The sequence below is a fragment of the Megascapheus bottae genome, chromosome 3 (genome assembly GCF_031878675.1).
Source record: "Megascapheus bottae isolate mThoBot1 chromosome 3, mThoBot2.hap1, whole genome shotgun sequence".
Taxonomy (NCBI): domain Eukaryota; kingdom Metazoa; phylum Chordata; class Mammalia; order Rodentia; family Geomyidae; genus Megascapheus; species Megascapheus bottae.
In genome coordinates, this window is record NC_143511.1 from 76,784,453 (window position 1) to 76,791,922 (window position 7,470).

The following is a 7,470-nucleotide window of genomic DNA, read 5'->3' on the forward strand; positions in this document are numbered from 1 at the left end:
TTCCCCTTTTTCTCCCACAGTTCCCTTACAATCATATTGTTTTTCCCCTTCACTTCCCTATTTCAAATAAACATATATACAATATACCAGGGAACAAAGTCAGATACAGTAACCACATGAGTTTAACCATAAGGGAAAAAAAGAGAAAAGAAACAACTTCACACAGTACATTAAGAACATCAATCACAAAGATAAACCCAAATAAGCCAGACCCAAAGGAACACAGGCTCCATGGTCTCCCTCATTTGTAATAATTAGTATACATCTAGTATTTTCCTTGCAGAAAATCACAATAGCTCAAAAACTATGTACATATGGTCATACAGGATGAAACTAAACAAAATGAACTCTAGGATATGGATACAAATTTATTTCCATTTCATCTTTTTTAATTATCTTTAAGTGGTTGTACAAAGGAGTTGTCGTTTAACAAAGCAGATTATGAATACAATGAGTCTGGACTGCTTCTTACGACTTTTTCACTCATCCCTTCCAACTCCCCACCCTCAATTTTCTTAGTTTTGTTGTTGAATTCTTGACTGCATCCTGCCCCATTCTCTTCTTTATTCATCAACCTTTCACTCCTTGACTCTGTCCTATTCTGTCAAGTACCTATTTCCTGGAATTAATTTTGTTGATCTTCTTCCTTGACTTTAGTCACATTTCAGTTAATATATTTGTGTATACTTGTATACCATCCATGTACTTACACATACGCTTGTAACCTGATTCTAGCTTCCACCGACAATGGAAAACATGCAACCTGGGTCTGACTTTATTTGACAGTTTTTTCAGGTTCTTCCATTTCTTTGCAAATGATATATAATTCTTTCTGAGGGGTGCATAAAGCTCTCTTGTGTATATAGTCCCCATATTTCTTGTTCCATTCTTTCAGAAGGTTGTAATTCTAAATTTTGCTTTGTGCATTTGATAGAGACAGAAAACTTTTGTTGTTAAACTATAAGGCCTAGGCCTGGCATCCTGTTTCAGACTTCATTTTTTTTTATTAAGCAGTGTGTTGATGTTATGATCTTTGTGTCAAAACATCTTTGACTACTGCTTTTTCAAGAACACAACAGTGTGCAAAGATAACAACCAATATCAATGTGTGAAGATGAAAACGAACAAACGAATTTCTTGAGTTGTGAATACTACTTGCAGCTAATGAAGAGGTGGAGGAGAGATGTTGTTAATTGAATGAGGCTACCAGGCTCAGGACTTTTATATGCTCTTTTGTGATGTGCCTTAGTGTGGACAGCCTGACTGAATCTCTGAGAAAATGAAGGAGTACAGCAATGATTGTATTTAGTTCATGGCCTCACAATGACAAGGAGGGGAGTTATAAGCCGCATAGCTTTCCAGGCCAGGGGAATTCTGTGGCTGGTAATTGGGCATCAGGGGTTGGAAAAGGCTTGGAGGATCACAAATTCCTAGCTCAGCTCAGTGCACTAACAATTTACAGCCAAGAGTTGAAAAACATTCTCGGATTTCTCCACCAAAGGTTTGCTATTAATAATGCTAATTAAAGAAAAGAAAATGGTTGAGATGGGAAGGGAAGGTGACCATTTCATCTCCCTGGGCACAAATCAAAAGGAAAACCTGAGCCTGAATTCCCAGATAAGATGCGAGCCTATGGAGGATGAGGTTATTCCATATTTTCCAGAATCCTCAAACTATGACATGTGATCCAGATGAGGCATATTTCACTGTTTTTCCTTTTATCAGGTGATTTTCAAAACGCAATTGGAAGCTGTCTATCCTGTTCCTTGCACTGTGAGAAAATTGGTCTCTGCAGAAAATATTGCCTAGTATAATATAGGCTACAGGATCAAAGAGAAAAACCTCAGGAACAAATTCAAGACAAAGAAGAGGGCTGATCCTCCTCACAGTGGGAAAACAATCCATTGTCACTGTGGGCTAGTACTCTAGCCAGACATTCTATATTTCTTCCTTCTCAGAAGGACTGAAACTAAGATTGGGTTGTGATTCAAATTGAAAATGAACAGGGTTGTTATTCTAGGCTTCTTTGAGTTATTTTTTTAATCTGGAGATGTCTGTAAAGATTTTCAAGAAGTTCAATGACAAAATATCACTACTATTCTGTGGCCAGGAATGATGGTTTTATGTCTTTATTTCCAGCTCTTTGAGAGTCTGCACAAGGGAAGATTCTGATATGAGGCCAACTTGGACAAAATGTTACCAAGATCGAATCTCAACTAAGAAGCCAGTCTTGTGGTATACATCTGGCATACTAGCTATATAGTAAGGAGTAGCTAGGAAGTTTATAGTCTGAAGCTAGTCTTGGTCAAATATGTAAGTCCTTAACTGAAAATACACAAAACGATTGGGGTGTGACTCATGTAGTATAATGTCTGCCTTAAAAGTTCAAAGCCCAAAATGAAGTCACAGAATCATAAAGAAAAAAATTACTAATATCTGGACCAGACCTTATTTCTGCCCAGTGATTACTGGAAGAAGAGGAGACATCAACTTGTTTTAAAAAGCAAAGAGAAATAGGAACTCAGGAACAGATTTACCACAGAAGAGGGAATTTCCTTGCCTGATATGATTGTGGGGAAGTTTGAGGTTTTCTGAAAAGACAAAGTTTAGCAAACAACTACAACTACAACTTCAACTTTGAAGTATAAATACATTCATAACGTCCTTTCTCTTGATTTTATGCATAGCACCTCTTTTTGTTTTCTGGAAATTTAAATATTCCATAGACTTTCTAATATTTCAAATTATTTGGCACATGAAATTAAATTAGCTTTGTCTGGATGTAACACTCTTAAGAGCATGCCAAGAATTTGCTACTTTATCTTGGTTATGCTGGAATAACATAGGAACTGAGTATTTTCTTTGAAAGTGAGAATTATTAAAATATGGAAGATAGAAATGTCATTATTAATGGTAAATGTTCACTCAAAAACTGAGGACAGGTCAAAATATTTTTAAAAAGTCAGCTGTATAAAACCTATGAAACAGGACTGGAATGGAAATCCAAGTGTTAAATGAGGGTTGGAAATCCAAGCTTCACGATTGTAAAAGCCCTTGTAATAACATCAAGTAACTTCTTGGCCAATGAGAATCCATTTTTGTGATATGCAGAGCAAATGGGTTCCTGGCTTTGTGGGACTGTTTGCAGTGATGCAGAAATCTCAGCAATGAGAGAAGCCAATTCTGCGTTTGGATTGTTCTTGCTTTTGTAATCTTTCTTGTATTTAATTTAAAACTAGTCTCTGGGGATCCCAATTATTGATGTTTTTTTGTTCTAACCTCTGGGCGAGGTAAGACATAGAGAAGAAGGGCCAGTTACTTACCAGAAGCAAATTTAGGTCAAATTCTTCACATGAGTAAGAATCATTTTATGCCTTCATCTAGTGTATAGAATTACTTCTAGCCATAGGTTCATTTTGAGTATTAAGAAAGTAATATGTCCCTGAAAATGATAGAAGGCTATGAGAATGTTTCTAATTCCAGTTTATTCCCCTGTTTGTGCTTTCCTTTTTGTCAATGTTTGAATAGCAAGAAATACATAAAAGAGAAGTAATCATTTCTGCTATTCTGCTATCATTTTTTTGTTGTTCATAGTATGATTTTAATCCAAAGTGTGTCATTTACCAATACCAAAAAAAGCTCCAAATTCAACATACATGAAATTATTTCTCATTATTCTCATGAGATAATAATTTTTCCATGCCTAAATATGTATCAAGTTGTACAACAACAGATTGTATGGTCAAAACAAGCAGAGTGGGATGCTAAGCTCTTTCGGTCATGCCTCTCAGGTTCTCAAATAAGACCACTGCAGCAATTCTGTTGTTGTTGTTGTGTGTATATGTATTTGTTGTTTTGCTTTGTTTTGCTTTGCTTTGCTTTATGGACCATGGGCCTTTGATCTCTTGCATCTGGAAGTACTGTTGCTTGAATCTCTTCCTGAGCTTTAATCATGGTATAGGCAAACTTGTACTTCTACTTTATGGCTGAGCATGGAGAGGAGAGTTGGTTTGTTTTTTCCTGTATCAGTGGATACCCTGATAGTTTCTGGAAGTCTGGCATCTTTCTAGTTGTTGGAGTCACACCATTTACCAAAATAGTTCCCAGGCCTCAAGAATGCTGTGAATGTGATTGGGAGATAAGACCCAAACAAGCAAAGCATACTTTTAAACGACATACTTTGAAAAATAAAAAAGGGACAAATTTAGGGGTTAGACAATTTTTCAATCTAATCTATATGTTGCTTTCATTAGCTGCTTTATTGGACTCTTCTGAGCATTATTTTATCATCTACAAAATAAGGATAGCATTTACCACAGTAGATAATTTGGCTCAGGGGAATCTAGAGAACTAAATACCTATGAGGCATTTTAGGACTGTTTTTGATGTAATAAAAGTACAGTAAATGCTAATGGGAAGAATAATAATTTTTAAAAGGTTGTTATGGCAATAATAATTATTAGTGTCATTATCAGTTCAGAATATCTCAAGTGACCAGTGTAAGGATGAGAAATCATAAAGAAAATGGAGGCAGAAGTACAGAAAGGCCAGGTTATCAAGGGCTATGAGGAGCTTCAGAGGGCAATGCAAGATTATTAGAGTTTTATCACATGGGGTCTTAAACAGGAGAGAAACAACTCAGCCTTCCACTTGTGAATGATTGTTTGCCCCTGGGGTGGCATTTTAAGGATCTGCCAGCTCAGGATTGGTCAGTTCTCATGACCCACAATGTACCCCATATTCATGTGTCATGAAAAATTTAAAATTAGGACAGTTCAGCCAACAGTGCCTGTTAAATTAATGAACCCCTTTGCCTTTAACACCTAGTAATTATATCTTTCAATTATACCAACTCTCTAGCTGTCTATGATCTTATAAATTAACTCAGAGCCTTACATCTTTCTGAGCAGCAGGACCTTTTCAGGCCTCAAACCTGAGAGGCCAGAGATAAAGAGTGAAGTCAAATAAAAGAAAAGGAAGAGCTTATTTAACTTTGCTTCAGATTCTCACACACACACAAAAAGCCTTCTCCCTGAGCTTGACCCATGAGAGATGAAAACTGTATGTCTTTGTAACATATATAGTTATCAGTTTAGTTTGTGTTTGAGCATACCCTGTGAGTTCACTGGAAGAATAATTAATCTAATAAGATTTATTGTCACATATATACATATATAATTCAATATTTGACAGAAAGCTGGGAAAAGAAGTTCAAGTACTCCTTTCAGCCATATAAAACTGGTTTTTAATAAAGATCTTGAGAATGAGAACTTTCATAGGAGAAAGGAGTCATTTCCAAAAATGAGTTGGGCAATATTGAATATCTCAGGTAAAATGAAACTAGATTCCTGTGTCTCACATTATACACATAATCTTTTCAGAAATGAACTGATGACTTATATCAAGGACCAAAAATTATGAACCTACTATAAGAAAATAGAGAAAATGGTTCAGCTCATTGATGTGGCTCATTATTCTTTTTGAATAACACCCTAGAAATGAAAGAAACATAAGCAAAACTGAATAAATGGAATCCTATCCAATCAAAAGCTATTGTACAGCAAAGGAAAAGTCAATAGAGACAGTCCATAGAATGGGGTGAAAGCAGATTACACATTGGATAAAGGATTGATATACAGAATACAAAGAATTCACGCAAAAAACAATGATAATAATAATACAATCAAGAATAGGTGTTAGATCTAATTAGACATTTCCCAACATAATACTTACAAATAACTGCATAAAAGTCATCTCTAACTTACTAATCATTATGGAAATGAAATTCAAAAATCACTGTAAGTTATAGTTACCTTCTAGCTAGAATGTCTACTTTCAAAAAGACAAGAGAGCTCAAAAGGTGGCTCACACCTGTAATCTTAGCCCTCTGGGAGGCTCGGATTACAAGGATTATGAGATTTTTGTGAGAGCCCATTTCAATTAACATCTGTACATAGTGGATATATGTTATGATTATGATTCAGGTCAATGAAGGCAAAATACTGCCCCTCTCATAACTAAAAGGGCTGGAGATGTGGCTCAAGTGACAGCCAAACAAGTATCGGTCACTGAACTCAGTACTTAAAGTGCTGTAACAACTTCACAACTGAGTATGCATTCAAAGAGAATATCTGTTAACTAATGAATGGACAAGGAAAATGCTGTGCACCTACACATTGGGATACTAGTCAGCCATTAAAAAAGATGAAATTTTGTTTGTGCCATTTGCCACAACAGGGGTTCAACTTGTTGATGGCATGTCAGATCCGCAGGGAGAGAATGGGAAACACAGCATGACTTCATTCATAAATGGAATCGGGAAAAGTTAATTTTGTGGTTAGCAGTGAATGGTGGTTAAAAGAGGCCACAGAGTGTTCAAAAAGAGTGTTGGATAGAGAAAGGTTGGCCAGTGAGTAACAAGTTAAACAAGGTAAGAGAAATGCAATCTGATGTCCTCTTTCACAACAGGGTAACTGTAGACAACCAAACTATGTGTGGTCTATTTCAAGTAAGCTATAAGAAAGGATTTGAAATGTAATGAATTTGCTGACACCTATTCCATCATGACACTTACTTAAGGAGATAGGTATGCCTACCCAGATTCAAATACTGTAACATGCATGTGTATCTATCATCACATGGCATCCCATTAATATGTACATTTTTATGTGTCAGTGTAAAATATATTTAAATTAAAGAAATAGGAATTGATGCTCTGAGTCATGGGTTATTTTCTTTCCACTTTACACAGCACAACGTTTGTTCTATTTCCTTTCCAGGGTGAACAGTGTTTTCCACATGCTTCTACCACCATCATGGGTAATGTTCCTGAGAGCCAACACAACTCAAAAACCCAGCCATAGACTGAAGTATCTGTGATCCAAAATAAAGAATTCCTCTCTTAGAGTGTTTCTACTTTGTAATTGTTACAATAGAGAAAGAAGTAATGGATACAGACAACTGCCACCAGAGGTGTGGAGTTATTGCTGTGACTGTATCTGACCATGGGTTTCCAGATCTTTGGAATTGATGTGCAAGAGATAGTTAGAAAAGGTCATCCATGTGACACTGGTTTTGTAAGCATGGAGAGTCTTCGAGATTGCAACCCAGATTTCAAAGGCAAGCCTATGAGGCCAGTGAATGTGTGACAAGCTCCTGGTTTCCACAAGCAGTCTCTGAGAGCCAATGAATGAAGCTGTAAGGATAAAATCTATGTACATCTGCTAAGGAAAAGGTCAGACCACAAGTGGAGCAGCCTAACAGAGAGGTGATGCATGTAGTAACTCAATGAAGTTCTACTCATAAAATTCAGATGTCCAAAAGAATAATTTCCAAAAAAATTCAAAAGTATTCTCATTATCCTTAATGAACACAAAGTTAATTTGCATGTAGGTCACATTTTTCTTTTAGTAATTTTTAAGCTCCAAATATGTGGAAAGAAGCAACGTTATGATAAGGAAAGTACAGAAA

At 36.2% G+C, this 7,470-nt stretch overlaps 1 long non-coding RNA gene across 1 annotated transcript in view; it reads left to right on the plus strand.

The window, feature by feature from the left end:
- LOC150065843 (uncharacterized) overlaps window positions 1–6,871 on the plus strand; it is a 48,249-nt gene extending 41,378 nt beyond the window's left edge. The window contains exons 2-3 of the long non-coding RNA XR_016534806.1: window positions 2,140–2,235; window positions 6,780–6,871. This is a non-coding gene — a long non-coding RNA (uncharacterized LOC150065843). The remainder of the gene's footprint in view (window positions 1–2,139; window positions 2,236–6,779) is intronic.
- Window positions 6,872–7,470: the final 599 nt, after the last annotated feature.